Genomic DNA, 19,752 nt, shown 5'->3' with positions numbered 1-19,752 from the left:
TCATTTGCCTGCGGGCGCCAACACCCTCCTTCAATTTTTTTTTATGATTTAACCTCTAGCCAAATTTTTTAAACATTGACAATCTGGTACCTTTTTGACTATTCCTTGTTTTATGAAATAAATATTTTAAATCGTTTTTTCTGTTTAATATTCTGGGCATTTTAGTTTGAACTTTGAAATGTATTTTTCTTCTGTAAAATTTTTTCTAAATTTTATTTTTGTTTTCTAAAATGCATTTGCCTGCGGGCGCCAACACCCTCCTTCAATTTTTTTTTACGATTTAACCTCTAGCCAAATTTTTTAAACATTGCCAATCCGGTACCTTTTTGACTAATCCTTGTTTTATAAAATAAATATTTTAAATAGTTTTTTCTGTTTAATATTCTGGGCATTTTAGTTTGAACTTTGAAATGTATTTTTCTTCTGTAAAATTTTTTCTAAATTTTATTTTTGTTTTCTAAAATGCATTTGCCTGCGGGCGCCAACACCATCCTTCAATTTTTTTTTATGATTTAACCTCTAGCCAAATTTTTTAAACATTGACAATCTGGTACCTTTTTGACTAATCCTTGTTTAATGAAATAAATATTTTAAATAGTTTTTTTGTTTAAGATTCTGGGCATTTTAGTTTGAACTTTGAAATGTATTATTCTTCTGTAAAATGTTTTCCAAATTTTATTTTTGTTTCCTAAAATGCATTTGCCTGCGGGCGCCCACAGCTTCCTTCAATTTTTTTTTATGATTTAACCTCTAGCCAAATTTTTCAAACATTGACTATCGGGTACCCTTGAATAATCCTCATGTTTAATGCACTAAATATTTTAAATAGTTTTTTTGTTTAAGAATCTGGGCATTTTAGTTTGTACTTTGTAATGTGTAATCATACAAACTATTTTTTCAAAATTTTTTTTTGGTTTCCTAAAATGCATTTGCATGCGGGCGCCAACACCCTCCTTCAATTTTAATTTATGATTTAACCTCTAGACAAATATTTTAAACATTGACAATCTGGTACCTTTTTGACTAATCCTTGTTTTATGAAATAAATATTTTAAATAGTTTTTTCTGTTTAATATTCTGGGCATTTTATTTTGAACTTTGAAATGTATTTTTCTTCTGTAAAATTTTTTCCAAATTTTATTTTTGTTTTCTAAAAAGCATTTGCCTGCGGGCACCAACATATCGCTCCATTTTTTTTCGAAATTTTTTATTTGTACTTTGTAATGTGTATTCATACAGTAAATATTTTCCACATTTTTTTTTGGTTTTCTAAAAAGTATTTGCCTGCGGGCGCCAACACCCTCTTTCAAATATTTTTTTAGGAATGTAACTAGTTGATTTCTTGTATAGACTTGAACTTAGATAACTTGTTGCCATGCGAATAATCCTTCTTTAAAGAAATAAATATTTTGAATAGTTTTTTCTGTTTAGTTTAATATATCAACAAAATAAAATAAAAATAAAAATCTGACATCTGCTTAAGTGTTATCAAGTTGATGAAGCAGTTGATTGTTGTTAATTTGACAACACCTCCCTTCAATTTTTTTTTTTATGATTTTAACCCTAACTGAATTTTTTAAACATTGATAATCTGATACCCTCTGTATCATCATTCTTTTGTGAGCTTATCATTTTGACTAGTTTTTCTGTTTAAGATTCTTGGGTTTTTTAGTTTGTATTTTATAATGTGTATTCCCACAATATAATTTATTTAAATTTTTTTATGTTTTCTAAAATTCATTTGTTTGCGGGCGCCAACACCTTCCTTCAATTTTTTTTTTATGATTTTAACACTAACCGAATTTTTTAAATATTGATAACCTGGTGCTATACGAATAATCCTTCTTTAATGAACTAAAGATTATGAATAGTTTTTTTGGTTAAGATTCTGGACATCTTAGTTTGAACTTTGTAATGTGTATCCTAAAATAAAATTTTTTCCTTTTTTTTTTTTTGTTTACTAAAATGCATTTTCCTGCGTGCGCCAACACCCTCCTTCAATTTCTTATTTTTAGGAATGGAACTAGTCGAATTTTTTGTATACACTTTAACATTGATAACTTGGTGCCCAATGAATAATTATTCTTTGATTATTCTTTAACTAAATATTTCTATTAATAAATTACATTCTTTTTATACATTTTCTAATACATATATTACGGTGATACTGTAACGAACCCAATAATACACATGATATATTATTGTGATCGTTTCGCCTTCGGCTACATTTGGCAACAAGAAGATTAGATAAATATCAGCACATAGAAATTCGACTAAATTAATCAAAATCATATATCCGATTAGAAAATCTATGGGAATATAACGAGAGGGCAATGCGATCTTGAACTCGCATTACAATAGGTTCTACACCTCGCCTTAATCAAAAATCATAAATGTATGAATATAATATTTAGAAATTGCTTACGAAATGAACATATATATATATAATGCACAGTATCTAAATATTGACGGATGTCGTATAACATATATTGCAAACACAACAGGACACGATTCACGGATTAACCAGGCGTGGGAATATATCCATTATTAATTAAACAACGTCCTGTGAAGTCTACAGATAAGTCGATAGACTAGGGGGAAATGGGAGAGCAGGAAGCCCTATAAAACCATACCCGAAACGGCCTGAAGATTAGACGTGTGACACCACAGTACAGACGAGCACCTTCGCGAAAGACAACATATCAACTAGTGGAATTAGACTTAGAATATTTTATGCAGAAGAATTCAATAAACAACTTAAACTTTCAACCAGTCTAATTATTTCGTCAACTCTAATACCTAAGAAATCCTCTACCAACAGTCTTGCTACCTGCAAATTATAAACTAAGCAGTTATCCCAATTGCTAGTTTATAACAATACACCTCCGATCATATTAACTATTAGTTTATGTAAATAATACACACACATTTTTTATGTTTGAATTCTGGACATTTTAGTTTGTAATTTGTGATGTGTTTTCCTAAAATACAATTTTTTCCACTTTTTTTTTGGATTTCTAAAATGCATTTGCCTGCGGGCGCCGACACCCTTCTTCAATTTCTTATTTTTAGGAATGGAACCAGTTGAATTTTTTGTATGCACTTTTACATTGATAACCTGGTGCCATACGAATAATCCTTCTTTAATGAACTAAACATTTTGAATAGTTTTTCTGTTTAAGATTCTGGCAATCTTAGTTTGAACTTTGTAAAGTGTATTCCCTTAATATAATTTATTTAAATTTTTTTATATTTTCTAAAATGTATTTGCCCGCGGGCGCCAACACCCTCCTTCAATTTTTTTTTTTAGGAATGTAACTTTACTTGAATTTTTTGTATAGACTTGAACATTGATAACTTGGTGCCCTATGAATAATTCTTCTTTAATAAACTACCTATAAGTTTGAATAATTTTATCTGTCAAGATTCTGGGTATTTAAGTTTGAACTCTTTAATGTGTGTTCCTACTATTTAATTTTTTCTACATTTCTTTATGGTTTCTGAAATGCATTTGCCTGCGGGCGCCAACATCTCCCTATGATTTTAACACTCACTGAATTTTTTAAACATTGATAGCCTGGTGCTATACAGTTTGTTGGTTGCTGTTACAGTTGATGATTTTAATTCACCCAGAGAAGCCTGATAAACTTAACGATGTCTACTTCATACACACTTATGTTTGGATATTACTCAAGTCTCCGATTTTAAACGTTTGTCAAAACCAAAATTTACTTAGTGGTTTATCGTTTTTAGTTCATACAGTGGTTTATACTTATTCTTGTTTTCAAAACTGAAATATTTAATGTATCACATACAAGGAACTAGGAATTCGAGCCAATGTATAGACAAGTCTTCCGGCTCAGATGAAGCCATACAATATTGGCGTGAATTATGAAACTTATAAAGGTCAAAATATTGTTGATAGGTTTTTATTTTAAAGCTATTAACTAACATCCCTACCTGTTCACGCAATACATTGTATAATATCTAATTATGTGCGTGGACATAAATTTGTATATCGAAAGGGCTCGGCCCATTTAGTCAAAATAAATTAATAAATTAATAATTATTTGTTACAATCTTAAAATATCCATAACTTGTTTTTTTTAAAAAAAATACAAATAAATGCTTGCAATGTTTTAGTATGTATATTGAAGATGTTGCCCATCAGCTGTTATGATATTAATTATTAAATTTAATTAAATATTTAAATTATAGGTTTACTCCGTCGTCAAACCCGTTGCCATTCATGGAATTTACTTCTCAACAAGGAAAGACAAACTTCTTTGAAAGAAGACTAAGTGTACACCAATTACCTTCAGTTGTACTCTGAATCATGTTTGTGAATAAAATTATTTATCAAAGACTTATTCATAATATTATAAGAAAACTTTATTTTTAAATTTTATAATTGAAGTGAAAAGTATTAAAATTTTTTATTAATTATACTATCATAGTTTTCATATTTGTCGTATTTATAGTTAGATTGTAATATAAAATTTATAAGTATATGACTAATGTGTTATAATTTATTATTATACCTGCTTGCAGCAGTTATTTGTTCATGCTAAATAAGAAACTCTTATTAAATAAGAAGAAATAAATTATAGTATAATATAAGATGTAACCGTATAGGCATATATAACAATTAAAAAATGTTGTTTTTTATGTCTATGGATTAACGAAATTAATAATAATATCATAAATTACCAAAATAAATATATTAAGAGATGCGTGGTACTACTGTTCTTTCATCACTGTACACTATATACTAAAGTTCGACAGACGACGGTTTACCGGGCGTGCCTGGGAAGTTATATTTCTTTGGTAATTAAATTACAATATGAATTATAAGTTAGGTACCTATTATGTTGGTAGGTACTTATCCAAAACTCGTTTATCAGGATTTAAATAAAAAGGGAGGTCAATGGAAAAAAAAAAAAATTGGAAGTCACTCAGCTGAACAGTAGGTTACAAGTGGGTGACTGTTATGGATAGTGTTAAATTTGAATTCATTGATATAATATCATTGTATACGAAAAACGATTCTAAATGGAGACGATTTGTCAGCCTAGGATATTGTATACTATACTTATATTGATATTATTAAATATTATTAATACCGTAGCCGGTTAACTGTTAAGTTGTATTATTATTATTATTTGTTTATTATCATATTTGTATATAATAATATATTTTAGACGTTTCAATTACCCACGAATAATATTTTTAAAATAGTTATATAATATATTACAAGTTACAACAAATTAAGAACGATATTGCAAAAATTAATTGCCGGAAATAATTAGTTTTTAACAGAATACGACAGGGAAGTCTGAATTTGGCGGCCAGACTTATTTTTAAGTTATATCAAATACTATAGATTAGAATACGGGAAGCTCTTAGATTTGCTAGGGGACACTGTAGCGCTGCTACATATTATAGTAGGTTGCCCATATAAGCCCCTTAATTTTTCTTTTTTAGACACTGATAACTATTAACTGATAAGTTATTAGTACAAAAGAACAACTACTTAGCTTTTTTCTAATTTTTAAATTAAGTCCAATAGTCCATTAGCCTTTAGGTACTTAATATTATAGTGTTATTAGTGTTAAAATATAAAAATATATACATAGTTTATAATAAAACGTGCAATACATCATTACCATTTACCTGTATCAAGTGTATGGCTGTTTGGATTATGGACACTGGATTACTAAAACAAGGTTTATTTCATAGAGTAATACTTGATGGTTAGCTTATTGTTTTTACAATAATTTGATACAGTTCTACACGGTTATACGGGTCTTAAGTTTTAAACATTTTAATGATATCGATAGTTGTGAAAAAATAATTATATAATTATCATAAAATATTGATTATACTAACTAAAAAATATGTACAGTGAGAAATGTGTGACATAAAGATTAATACAAAATATTATTAAAACAATATAAAAAAGGTGGATAAGTGGATGTCGCTCTGCTGTACGGTAGGTTACAAGTGGGTCACTGTAATAGATGGTGTTAAATTTGAATTCAATGATATAATATCATTGTATAAGAAAAACGATTCTGAGCGAAAACGGTCAGTCAGCCTATGATTTTACCAAGTATATTTGATGATATTATTGTGAATAAAGTAATTTATATATAACCTATTTACGTGGAGCCTTGTTTTAAATTTTCAATCCTTAGCCATAAAAGTTAAAAATTTATAAATTTATAAATTTTTAACTACAAAATAATTAATAAATTATAAATTTGATAAATGTTGTCAAAATTTGAACTTTAAATGCTTATAAAAAAAATTGTGCCTTTGTATTTTTAATATTTTTCAACTGCTATTAGAACGATATATCAGGAGCCTTATATTAAATTTTCACCCTTTTTTACCCAACAAATAAAAATTTATTGATATTTATAGAAAAAAAACTAAAAAAATTGAAAACTGACAATGTCCGTAAACAGCTCAAAAAGAGTCAAAATATTTTCAACATTTTATGGTGTATAGAAAATGCTAATATAAACATTCAGTGAAATTTTCAAGTATCTACAGTCATTCGTTTTTTAATTACAATAAAATAAGAAAATTGTTACATGAGAAATCGAGTAAATATCAAATGTTGTAAAAATATAAATTTCAGACGCTCATAAAAATTTAATTTAAGATTCTTCTAGACATTTTTTTTTTGATAAAGGTAGACAAACTTATGAGTAATCTTATATTACATTTTCAAATCTTAGATTTAAAAAGAAAATTTTTTATGAATTCTCATCAAAATAATTTGCTATTTTTCCGTATTTTGTCAAAATTTGAACTTTAAATGCTTATAACTAAAAACTGTGACTAAGGATTTTTAATTTTTTTCATCTGCCTTTGAAACAATAACCTAGGAGCCTTCTATTAAATTTTCAAGCTTTTTTACTCAACAGATAAAATTTTATTGATATTTATAGAAAAAAAAACTAAAAAAATTGAAAACTGACAATGGCCGTAAACAGCTCAAAAAGAGTCAAAATATTTTGTAAATTTTATGGTGTATAGAAAATGCTAATATAAACATTCAGTCAAAATTTCATGTCCCTACGGTCATTTGTCTTAGAGTTACACCAAAAACCAAAATCGATTTTCTCGAAAACAGATTTTGCGTAAAAATTCCCGTTTTTCCTTAATTTTTCTTTTGTTTTTCACGTCGCTTGTGAAAACTACTGGGAAATTTTTACTTTGACCCCCCAAAGTACCAACTGGATTCACTTTCCTATCAGAAAAGTTACTATTGAAGAAAATCCAAGCACTTTTACTGTCCTAAAAGGTGATGACAGACACAAAAATAAAAAAAAAATAAAAAAATAAAAAAAAAAACACACATCATTGTAGAATCAATACATTCATCGCTTCGCTCAGAATCTAAAATGTAGGTACCTACTAAATATTTGCAACAGTGTACACCATCATTACAAGTCATAATATTATGTACAATGTACAAATACAAAATAATAAAAGAAATAGAACTTAGGTATGAGAACATTATAAAATATGTATGAACAATATTTTTATATTTATGATATAATATGTTAAATTAATAATCAGGTGTATAATATAATACAATATAGGTAAAATATGGCGCCAAATTATTTGTATTAGTTAACGAGTACATAAAAGTGATAAGGAGAAAGGGGCTGAATAGGCAATCACATACATTTTGGAGCGCTATGATGCTAGCAGGTTTCTACAGAGCTTCTCGTATTCTAATCTATAGTATTTGATGAAACTGATGTTTGAATTACTTATTATTTTGTTGTATTTTATAATATGATAGAAGACATTAGTTAGTTATTTATACATAACTAGCTGATCCCGCTGGCACTTCGTTGCCCGTTAAATGTACCAATTGTATAAGACTCAAACTTTGTTCAATTCGTTATTTAATATTCGGTGTATGGTGTATGGTGTTCACAATTTATCCTAACTTTTCTGTTGCCAGGAATAAAAATTCTGATTCGCAGCAGTATTTTATCAGGTAGGCAATCTACCTGCGGTAGATCAGGGACCCCGTGCTGTTTGTACGTAAGTGTAAGATTTAACTCTAAAGTATAAAAATTGTACCAAGTTTGTCATTTTTACTTAATTCCACCCACGGAGGATTAATATAATCAATTAATACAAAAGCCTAACGCAACCGTATTAAAATCCGATGAATAAAAAAAAAACAAATTTAACACTTTTTAAATTAGCCTATCTTCTTCCCAGAGGTCTAATCTACACACGACCATTCATTTTTATCTATACTAACAACTCTCAGCATGCCTACCCCCACTACTACTCCTGTTGGAAAAGCCTGTGTGCTTCGCGCGTCGTCGATTATGGCAAGCGTTATAATAGAATCATAAACGGCACATGCCACCGTATTATTTTAAAATCGAAATTAATAATATAATGTGTTATCGATAAAGTGTTGAGTATCCGAGACATATCTATATATCTGCTCGTCGTTCGGTTTATTTTCGGTTCGGTATTAAGCCGGTCGGTGTCGGTGGCGGTGACACGGAAGGGGAAATTTGGGCGGCCACGTCTAGCCACCGCGCGTCGACGGCTGCCGTACCGCGAATCTCACTCACCGTTAATTAAAAATTAACTATTTTATGCTCTTTTTACTCTTTAAAATGCGAATTTTGAAAAATCCTTTCTTGGATGGAAGGATTCGCCTTTCTGTTCGTCCTCCTGAATTATTTTGTTCATATCTATGAACTTGCACTCTATTTACTTCTGGATTTTTTTTTATACTTGGCTGCTGCTACTTTATGAACTTCTTTATTTTTGAGCTGATATTTAGTAGCAGATTGTATAAGCTGTTTTTTTCTGATATTATTTGTAAATCTCTTCCGTCGTTTTTTAGTATGCTTCTGAGAGCTGGGTATGTTATCAAACTCATCAGATACAGAGTTAGTCAATTCATCTTCATATGGTAAATAAACTTCAAAATGCCCATTAGATAGGTTTTGCATAGAACTAAAACGAAATCTCTTTACGGGGTTCCTTTCTGAACCAAATTTTTCATACAGTTCACCATTGAGGTACACCTCAATAAATACCAAAAATAATTGTCAGGCTGCCACCAGCTCACATAAACCTCCATAAGTATTAAATTTTAACATATCACTAAAGTAGTCAGCAGAACTACGATAATTATTTCCATCACTATCATGTGACATTATTGAATAATCTTCCCAATTATTTATCACATGGGTTACTATCTTTTTACGTACTTCTTGGGCCTTATCTTGAGTGTCATATAACACAAAAGATATTGCCCTAAACAGGCAAGCTCCGTCACCAATAATTGGAATGATAGTGTGGGACATCATTATGCCATTTATGTTCAATAATTCGACAACCATATTAATTATTTTTTTATTAATTTTTAAGTATGTAAATTTTATTTTAATACACTTCAATGTTTAGAAAGAACCGTACATAAACTGGGGTGCGTATACGATGACGCATTAATATTCGTAATAATAAGTAAAACACCTTGTCCTTGTGTATGCGTAGGATATTTTACGACTTCATTTTATTTAAATACACTTAAAACTAAAACTTATAAAAAACTGTACATAAACTTTGTATGTGTACGTATACAAAGACGCTTATTATTCAAAAATAATAAGTAAAACACCTTGTGTAACTATACGTAAACGTATAGGATATTTCACGACTTTACAGCGTGTGCCGAATACGGCAATGATATCAAAAATAATTTACAACAGAAAGATATCTAAGATCTCACGACTTCATGTTATTTTAATACATTTCAATTTTAAATATGTAGAAAAAACCGTTCATGAAGTATGTAGGTAAGTGTGCGTATACGAAGACGCGTTATTATTCAAAAATAATAAGTAAAACACCTGAAAATAAAAAAACGCTAAAGACGTATCACAACTTCACAGCATGTGCCGAATACTACAATAATAAGTAAAACAGTTCGCAAGCCGTGAGTGTCGTTATACAAATGAAATATAAACATTATAAACGCTACGCGTATGTTGGTCAGTGGTGCGAGCGTACTGCGTACTGCGTAGGACAGCATGCCATAGAGTACAGCATGCCTACCCCCACTTCTACTCCTGTTGGGAAAGCCTGTGTGCGTCGTCGATTATTGCGGCAAGCGTTATAATAGAATCATAAATGACACGTCATGCCACCATGTTAATTTAAAATCGAAATTAATAATATTATAATGTGTTATCGATAAAGTTTTGAATATCCGAGACATATCTATATATCTGCTCGTCGGTCTATTGCTCTATCGTCTGCTCGTCGGCGGCGCGGTGGTTGGCGGTGTCGGCGGCGGTGACATGGAAGGGGAAATTTGGGCGGCCACGTCTAGCCACCGCGCGTCGACGGCTACCGCACCGCGAACCCCTCACCCACCGTTAAAAATTAACTATTTTATGCTATTTTTACCCTTTAAAATGCGAATTTCGAAAAATCATTTCTTAGTGCGCCTATACATAGTAATAAGTACATTTACTGAAAATTTCATATCCATAGCTTCAGCAGTTCCGGCTAGGCGATGATGAATCACCCAGGCCAAGTCTTTTTATATATACAGATATTATTATAAATTGTGCTACGTTTATTATTGACAACGCAGAGTTGTAAATTCATACTGATAGCAAATAATATATTTTATAATATCTATGGCAATCGTCAATTGTCGAAATTCGTCGGCGACGGTGAACAATCCTAATAATTTCAGCAAATACTATTGTACCTATGTTTGATTTCAGTGAACAAAAAAATAATAAGCCACCAATATAAACAGAAAATTCGTTAAACCGTATATATTATAATGTGAGTTTTTACACAAACTAGCCAATTTCGTTATGATCAGGTTATTTTCATAAAATATTTCGATACTTCCAAGTTTCAGCTCATCGGGGTGAGATGATTAAATGAAGATGGATGAACATGGCTGTTTCTTCGGCGATGGCGGCACTCTAGCTACGTTTCACCGGAAGAGTAGATGTTTACGAGTAAGTTTGTTTTCATATTGTTACCTACTATTTTACATTTACTTTTTGGACTTAAATTAAATATTTATTGCCACGGATAATCTGTTAACTAGGTGACGTAGAAGCATTTATAAGTTTAATCCTAAAAGCCCAATTTATAAAATACGCGAGACCGTCTTCGTTTCACCACGCCAAGTTTAATACGCACCTTTTTGCATGTTATACTATACACCGGGTATCACCTTAGGTTTGCGCGAAGTAATTTAAAGCAATATAATGTTATTATTCTTTATATTTTATATTTTTATATACATAAATATATTATACACCTCATATGTTTTATTAGCATACTTACACCTTTTTTTAGTGTAGTTTATACCCTAGATGGCTATATACATATTATATAGGTATTAAATGTCATGCAATTATATATTTTACTATAATTATTAATTTCATTATAATATAATATAACAATACACTTTAAATTAAATTAGTTGTTATCAAAACAGACAGTCTTAAAACAAACTCTTTTCGAGTTTTAGAAATCTAGTTGGTATTATAGTATTTGATGAATTTACTAATTAACTGTATACGTTTATGGCTTTATGTTAACTCTAAAATCCGGTACCTAATCACATTTTTATTTAATGATTGATAAAATGCAATATGCTCTTATAAAAATATTCTTGTGCTTCTGCAGATATCTATTCACCACCTTAATCAATAATTAAATTGATAAATGAAAATAATAATTTAAATAATACCTATATCATATTATTATAATTAAAACTCAAAATTATAAACTATTTTGGTTTATTGTCATATCAAATTTAAGTGAACAAATTGTTCCTTAACACGGAACTCTTTGATATAAAAAGTTGCATTATATTATATCCGTGGATTCATCATATTGACGTACCTAGTATAATATCTATCATTTATTTATTTATCTATGGCAAATCTCAAAGCCGTTGCAGAAGACACAGTCGATTAAAAATTCTAAAATTTCAATAAGCAAAGAAGATACGAGCAAAAAACTTACCGCGTTTCGTATAATTTTATTTTTCATAAATCACAATATTCTAAGTTCTGTATTCTGAAGCGTTTCCTCATGGGCGTCGCAGTTCACGTCACGGATTCCGCCGAAAGAGTCGATAATTAAAGTAAGTTTGTTTTTATATTCTTTTGGGGCTTAAATTTACTTTTAAGACTTAAAATAAATATTTAATGTCACGAAAAATGTGCTATCCAAGAATTTTAGTTCCGAACTAGAAATGTATAAACTACGCGAGATATAAACGTCGTCGTCGTTTTTCCAGTCCCTGTTCGTAGAATAATTATAATTAATGGATGCATACCTATATAGGGTACTTAATATTTATATGCTTTGGTTTAATTTATAGAAATATATGTCATAACTTATAACTTATAATAGTCATAAGATACAATTTTAATTAATAACTGGTAATTTTTTTTCCAAATACAACGTTATAAGTTATAGGTAACTATTAATTTAGTGTCACATACTTAACTTCTATTGTTCACCTAATATCGATATTCTATATAATAGGGATCAGGGACGTATAACCATGTACACATAAAAGTAATATTCACGGAATGGTCAACTGCCTATCCTGACGTGTGCGCACTTATGAATTATATACTTACTCATATACTCGTATAGGTATATAAATATACCTATATAAATAGTGTAATACTACACACACGAATGTGTTACCTATTATGTCCCTAAAAGTTTAACATTATTATCTTTATTTATTTTTTACATATAGGTAGGTATACTACTAGACTCTAATTAAAATCACATTTATTTTTATTTTTTCGAACACAATGTTTCAAAAATTATTAATTAATATATAATTCATTGGTATAGTATTAAATAAATTAATGAAATAATACAAACACACCTACTATAATTATTAGTAATAATAATGTATCCATGCATAAATTATTAAAATACAAAACGAACAAACGAAAAATGATTCTGAGTAAAGACATTGTTAACGTATAAATAATATTGAGATTAAAGTAATTTATTTTACTTTTAGGCATTAGTACCTACAATAGTAGGTTAAAGTCATTTTTGCCCAAAAAATTACATTTGAAAGTGTCATCGTGTATATAAATTATAATAATAATATACTCTAAAAGTTTCATAAATCCGCGAATACCTACTATTTTTAAATCACAACAAAATAACTAAAATCGTTATTCTTGGTTTTAATATGTAATTTCGTCCAAATTTTAACTTATAATATCTGTAAAAAGTAACTGTGTTTAAAATAGATTTTTTGGATTTTTCGGTTACAATATGAACCAGGGGCGGACTGGGCCGGCGGGATACTGGGAACTTTCCCGGTGGGCCGCTACTCAAAAATGATTTGTTATTGTTATATATTTATAATTATTATTAATATAGAAGATCGGTATAAATCTGTAGAAAATCGGTATAAATATATGAATTATAAATATTTTTTATTTTCATACCATGACGCGTGTGTGAAAAAATTGTTTATATTAAGTGTTTAAGAAGTTATAGATTTCGGTTCAGCTGATTGTCCACCCCCTCACTCTTCAGCATCAATGCATCAGAAATTATTATTTATATTTAGGCCGCGGATTTAAATGTAAACTGCATTTTCTGAATTTTCTAAAACATTGCTTTCCAAGCAAAGAATTCGTTTCATTATTATCAACGAATTTAAAAATGAAATTAGAACAATTATATGGGTTGAAGTCAATTTTATAAAAACTTAGCAAAAATTCCTTCAAAAAAAAATTAAATACAATTAAATAAAGGTAATTTTTTTTACTTATATTTCTATTTTATTACTTATCTACCTATTATGTTCGATACTATAACTTCAGTCTTCAGTTATAGAAAACAACACTTGCCAATATGGAATTACTATGTCGAAGTTTTTTTTTTTTAATATTAAATAGTATCTGATTGACTGATGTGTTATAATGAAATTTAAAATATAACAAATACACTACCTATCTAAATTCTATTTTATATTCGTTTAAATGGGACTTTTAATTTTTCTGGGCATTTTATTAAGCTTTGTAATATAAGTGCATTAAATCGTATTTTTAAGGCATTTTTCTTATTTTTAATGCATTTAAATCCACGTCCTATTTATAATTTAACGTTATTTTGTATATACCATTCGATTAGTGTACACAATAAAAAATATAACATTATTGATGGGTTAATAGGTTGATAACTATTATGTAGGTAAGTACAGTTTTGTACGTTCAATGTATCGTTCTTAATTCATAAAGTAGCTAAATGAGTCAAATGATTTTGTCAAGGGGTGGGGGGGGGGAGGATATGGTTGATTTTTTAACATGCACTATTTCAAGGGCTCTTAACCTAAGGGGCGCACCACTCTAAGGAGGAGTGACACAATTTCGTAAGAGGGGGGGACATGAAAATGTTAAAAAAAAAACACGAATTTTTTTAGTTATTTTGTTATTTAGGTGATACATATTAATTAATAGGTATTTCTTAAATTTTTTTTATTTTTTTATTTGAAACATTATTTTTAAATATTGGGATCAATAAAACTATTTTTATATAATTACTATTTTATATCAATTAGAATTTGTTTATAAACCTACTAATAAATAAATGGTTACCAAGTAAAATAATCGTTATCTATATTATAAATTTGAATTCAATTTACCGCATTTGGATATTATGAAAAATACCTTAAATTATAATACTTAGCCTACAACTGTTAATTTATTGTTATAGTAGAATAATTTTTAAAATTTTAAATCAATGATTAGGTAATGCTTTTATAAGTAGGAACTGTGAAGGTAGGTTTTTATACCTACCTAACAAAATAAGAAAATACATAATGATTAATGTTATTTAATATGATTTGTAAGTACATTGCAGATTATACCTATCACTTGGTGACGATTATTTTTGTTTTATACGTTCTTCGTAATAATTCAGTTCGGTCACGATAGTTTTAGTTTTCGTTAAATGTGAAACATACATTTTCTAAATACATTTTCTTTATACGGGAGACGGGCATTAAATATTTGGGTTTTAAGAGAACACCTCAAACGTACGTTTTATTTTGGAGGTTTTACGGGATTTACCTATAGGAAATTTTCTTCAAATTTTCACATTTCACTATTTGATATTGTGATATTATTTGTACCTAGGTTAAGTTTCTGTTTTAGAATCGATCGATAGGTTACCTAGGTATATCACATTCTTTAATTTAAATTCTGGTAGTCGAGTATTGTACAAGTACCTACGTAACTTATAATTCGTATCGTAATTTAATTACTAAAGAAATATAATTTCCCCAACAGTGTCTAGGGCCACCGGCAGCAGAATGCATTATAGAATGTCTATAAACTTGTGGTCTAGTACATGGTTAAAATTGGCATACGACTAACAACTGGGGGCTTGTTCTGGAAAATTTAAATGATCTAATAAGGTTCATCTCATTATTTGAATTAAATAAATTTTTAAGCGATTGTTGTGTTAATCAATTTTTTAATTTATTTCATTCAACACACTCGTCTCAGTTTTCTAGTACCTCTAGATTTCTCACAAAATTCATATTGATCATCTCACAGCTTTCATATTCAAAACCAAAAAAATATGTATTTTTATCTTATTTCAATCTTTTTCATCGAACACCAGAATATATTTATTGTCGCGGAAAATCTGTTAATTAAGTAACGTAGAAGCATATACGTTTACTACTGCCTACCAAAGGCGCAATGTATAATAATAATAAATTATACGCCAGTCCGAACAATCCAAACGCTGTCTTACTCGTAGTCGAGTTCTAGTTGATAACTGACTTGTGAATAAATGTAATTTTTGTTAGGTATAAAAATAAAACTAATAAAACCTTGAATACAACATTTAAAAATACAAACTCTGTGTAATAAAAATTAATATTAGGTATTTATTGGTAGGTTTATATAATATCTGTAGACTGTAACGCATAGGTCATTAGAATATTGTAGAACATTTTACTGCATAAGATGCGTGTTATTTCAGAAATGGTATTCGTCAGTGAACATTTTCAAACTTGGAATAATATATCATAAGCAGATTGAAATGTGTGAACGTTTCAGTGTTTCGAAGACTAAGTTTCGTAGCAGATTTTGATTCCGTCACGGGGTATGTATTTTCTTATTTCTCAGTAGGTTTTTTTTTATTATAGTTAATTGATCAGGGGATGTATTGCCCGAAAATTTTCAATATTTGTATTGTAACTATACTGGTATAACACTATTCGGGCTATCAATAACGTCGTGTTCAAAATTAGAAAATTGGTGAGGTATGATATTTTTTTAAGCAATTCTTTCGAGTAGTGAATTCGCTCAATGATATTTAAATATTTTCACCGATAATCAAGTACGATGACTTGTAGGTAACTAGAGACTGAGTGAATAGGAATTAGGAAGTGTGTGATATGGCGAAGATAAGGAAATGGGTCAACAGGATTTCAGAATGTTTGGTGTATGAAAGGCAAAGATGAAAAAGAAATGTTAGGTTATGGTAGGTAAGTGGAGTGAGAGTAGCAGATATGAAAATAATAAGTAAGGTGTTAAGGTACAAAAGAGGATAGAATAAGAAATTAATTAATTAAGGGTAGTGTAGGGTAGTGTACATATTGTAGTGAAAACAAGAGAGAATAGGTTTAGGTGGTTCGGTCACTGTATGATAAGAGATAGCGAGAGTGGCTATAGAAGTTAATTTAACGGAGAAATGATGGGCGAGAAGACTGAAGAAGAGATGGATAGACAGAATGGCTGAACCTGTATATAGCTGTGAGAGACGGGGGAAGAAAAAGTGTAAAGGTAGAATAGTTATGTTAACAATGCCGAATACGTAGGAAAAGATCTTGAATTGCAAAGGCTCTATTGACTCTTTGGCTTCAACTAACCATAGGTTTACCTAACTAACCTTCTTATGACTCATTAGGACACTTTGAATAAAAAGATCCTGAGTTGCAGGTTGCCGAACTTAAGTGTTTGATTATCAAGTTGATCCTTTGGTTGTTGACACCTTAATCCATGCTATGGATGTAGCCCATAGATAATAAAGATATGGATAGTCCACGCCTATGTTAAATACATTTGAGGCCGCGTTCCTGGAGGGGAAGGCAATTGAGGCTCCTTTATATTGATAGTCGATAGTCGATACTCGATATAAGTATACTTTATTTGGCCTCAATTTATTGTTCCCCTCGAAGACCGCTGATAAGACCATTATGTCCTATCCATATCTATGATGGAGCCATACCCAGCTCACTCGTGTAAACTTGTTGCCGGTTGGGATGTCAGCGCACTATTTGTTTTCCATCTTTGACCCACGTGTAGCATACCAAATGTACGATTAAGAAAACACTAAAATGATTGGGTCAGAGAGAGAAATAAATGGTGCGCTAAAAATCTGACATCCTCTTAGTGTTATCAAGTTGAAGAAGCAGTTGATTGTTGACAATTTGACATTTAACATTAACTGTGGTCAGTGCCGTAACTAGATTTGATTGGGCCCGTGTGTGAAAACTCTGTTGGGCCCCTTTTTCCTAAAAAATTTACTTTTTTGAAAATCTCCATATTTATTTTCCTAATAAGACATTTTTTTTTAACAATAAGTATAACTTGTAGTTTCGAAACAACATAAAAATTAAATAATTTTACATATAAATGTGGGTAAATAAATAATATAATTATAACTCTTAGGTAGGTAAGTCATAAAAAATATTTTGAAATTTGAACATCATAAATGTAATTGAATAAAATAATAATATTAATTAAAAATGTTAAAAGTATAAAATTTTCAAAACTAAATTATAAGCTATCGAAGAAAATTCTTTTTTCTTGCTTTTAAATTTGCAAAGTCTTCAATGATTTTGTCTACATTAATATTTTCTGCTTGAAGTCTTTCAATGTTCAGAATAGCGATGTTAGATAACCGGTCTTGACCTATAGAGTTGCGCAAATAGTTTTTAATAAGTTTTAACTTTGAGAATGACCTTTCTGCTGAAGCAGTTATTACTGGTATAGTCATAAAAATGATTATACCAGTAAAAACATCTGGAAATATGGAAGTTAAGTCATCTTTGATAATGATATCTCCTAAATTTTGAACAGTCATTTTTTGAAGTGAGTTTTCTTGATAAGTTGATGATAAATATGCTTTCAAAGAGATAATTTGTCTTGTAAAATCTGAACTTATATCATCTATGTATTTAATGGTAAAGTCATACGCTGATTTTATTAAAAGTTCTTCAGACATTTCTACTTATGTTTGAGGAATAAGTATACTAAAATCATCACAAACCATTTGCATTCCTTTAAACCATAGGTTCTCAAACTTATTTCATCCAACGCCCACATTGAGAATTAAAAATTTTCTAGCGCCCCCCCCCCCCCCCCCCCCACAAAAAAAAAAATAACTTAGCATCTGTTATGTCTTTTAAAAATAGATATTACAATTTATAATATATAAATATGCTATATCTAATTTCCGAGTTCTAACATACATTTTAAATTAGCTTTTTGGATGACAGCAATTAAAACGCATACTTTTTCATACTTAAAAGTATTTTTATTAAAACGAAACATTTATAATTAAAATTATTCACATTAAAATTATTTTTATTAAAATCATGCTAAAAAAGTTATGAATTCAAAATATAAAATTTATAAATTGAAAAAGGATTTTGTTTTAATAAATATAGATTTACTATATTACATTTTGTATTAATATATGTATAAATATATAAATGAGACTTTTTTTAATATAATATAATTATAATATTTATATATATAATTTTTTGTATCGCCCCCTAAACCTAACTCAACGCCCATTAGGGGGCGCTATCGCCCACTTTGAGAATGTCTGCTTTAAACCTTTCTCTAAGTTGCATCAATGTTGTATCAATTACTGGGTAAAATACATTTACCTTAAAATTATCTTCCATTACTGTAAGTCGATAATCACTATCTACTTCGTCAAAATGCCTTACAGCAAATCGATGACGCTTTTTATCAAATTTAAATGGTATATTCCATGTTTCACACAATTTTCTTGCGTTGTCAGTTATTTTTTCGTACTCTTGTCTCATTTTTCAGAGACGAATTTTTGAGAGATCTGAGTGGGCCCCTAAAAATTTTCTTTGGCCCTGGGCCAGTGTGTTCCACACACTTAACACACCCGGTTTTTACGGCACTGACTGTGGTAGGTATTATGATTGGAAGTAAAAGTAATTAGCAGGGCTGTGAATTTAATGTAATGAAAAAGTGTTAAATATTTGCCTGCATGTATGCACTAAAAACAGACTAATATATGCACTGAAATATTCAAAAGTGTGCACTTAAAATTCAAAAAAATACTGAATGAAAACGTTTTTATTAACATTTTTTAAAATTAATAAATTATAATTCAAATTGGTTTACAAAAAAAATTCTTTATATACACACTTGGTAGGTAGGTAACGGATGAACCGAAAATATAAAAACATTTTAAGAAAATAAGCATAAATACGAAGAAATCATGAAAACATGCAATTATATTAACTAACCCAAAAAAAAACGCATATTGGTAACGGTGTTGTAATAATAGGGATCTCCCAAAAAAAAATACGTACTAATAGTTCAAACAAATCATAAAGGCCAACTGTAATAAATATTAATTTATGAAAAAGTATATTAAAAA

The 19,752-nt window shown here is 29.3% G+C and overlaps 2 long non-coding RNA genes across 4 annotated transcripts in view; both read left to right on the top strand.

Moving 5' to 3' along the window:
• Positions 1 to 4,430, top strand: part of LOC132948174 (uncharacterized) — a 258,391-nt gene extending 253,961 nt beyond the window's left edge. The window contains exon 3 of the long non-coding RNA XR_009665003.1: positions 4,219 to 4,430. This is a non-coding gene — a long non-coding RNA (uncharacterized LOC132948174). The remainder of the gene's footprint in view (positions 1 to 4,218) is intronic.
• Positions 4,431 to 5,494: 1,064 nt separating this feature from the next.
• LOC132949366 (uncharacterized) lies at positions 5,495 to 16,150 on the top strand. Of its 3 annotated transcripts, none has more exons than XR_009665093.1 (4): positions 5,495 to 5,753; positions 10,797 to 10,860; positions 10,934 to 11,042; positions 16,081 to 16,150. It is a non-coding gene; the product is annotated as an uncharacterized LOC132949366 (long non-coding RNA). The 3 variants fall into 3 exon arrangements; XR_009665092.1 differs by lacking the exon at positions 16,081 to 16,150 and adding an exon at positions 12,109 to 13,012; XR_009665091.1 differs by lacking the exon at positions 16,081 to 16,150 and adding an exon at positions 11,990 to 13,012.
• Positions 16,151 to 19,752: the final 3,602 nt, after the last annotated feature.

This window comes from Metopolophium dirhodum, chromosome 7 (assembly GCF_019925205.1).
Source record: "Metopolophium dirhodum isolate CAU chromosome 7, ASM1992520v1, whole genome shotgun sequence".
NCBI lineage: Eukaryota > Metazoa > Arthropoda > Insecta > Hemiptera > Aphididae > Metopolophium > Metopolophium dirhodum.
Note: the sequence above shows the minus strand (reverse complement) of the source record. Positions and strands in the feature narration are given on the sequence as shown.